Source organism: Opisthorchis viverrini (assembly GCF_000715545.1).
Source record: "Opisthorchis viverrini unplaced genomic scaffold opera_v5_49, whole genome shotgun sequence".
Taxonomy (NCBI): domain Eukaryota; kingdom Metazoa; phylum Platyhelminthes; class Trematoda; order Opisthorchiida; family Opisthorchiidae; genus Opisthorchis; species Opisthorchis viverrini.
This window is the reverse complement of record NW_008751705.1, coordinates 703,058-703,984: the sequence shown is the minus strand read 5'-3', so window position 1 is coordinate 703,984 and position 927 is coordinate 703,058.

The following is a 927-nucleotide window of genomic DNA, read 5'->3' as shown; positions in this document are numbered from 1 at the left end:
GCAGCTATTTGTTTTTAACTCTCCGAACTGTTTGGACTGATTCGTCGTGTCGACCATTTTTTATTGGTTAGCACTGTTTCTCCCACGCACAGGCCTGTCTGGCTCACTTTCACAGTCCCGTCAGACAAGAGTCCTTTGAGTACAGTGCGTGAAAAAGTAAGCATATTGAGAATCATCAGGATCATAGCATCATAAAAACATGGCCTCTGAATTTGCAGTGCTTACAAAGCAATATAACTAGAATAAGTTATACTCGATGTTTTTTGCCAACCAAACGTCGCCAAATGGACAATGTCACCTTTTGGTCAAGTACAGATGAAGAAAAGTTCGGATGAGGACTGACATGCACTTACGGCAGAAAAGCATCAACGCTGAAGATCAGTGTGATGCTGCCCTTGATGATGATGACGATGACGATGATGATGATGATAATGATGGCAGTAGTATATGGCAGCCTCCGGCAGATTAGTGAAAAGAACAGGAACTGTTAAACAGTATATCGAATTTATTTCACCGCGGGTATGTACTACATGGAAATATCGAATTCGAATATCGTGACTGGTGTCACTCTGCCGATATACATATGCATTTATAATTATCAGGATGTTAGCTTCCAAGAGAGCCTGACATGAGTCTGAGCGTATCACACTGTGCATAAGACAACGATCGGTGACTTCTTACAGCTGGCTGAACCCATTACTATCAGGAAGGTCAGATTCCTGAAAGCAACCTCAGAAAGCCCGGAACCTACTGCTTCACCGAAAACTCAACAGGAAAGCCGGCGAACATCCAGGCCAGTCAGTCATTCAGTCAATTCAGCAAAACCTGATGAGTGTACTTGCACACGACAGAAGCAGGACCGAATGTGATCAGCTTTCAGGCTTTTCACAGAGGCACGATCGATGTTGATGGGTGTTCACTAAAGCC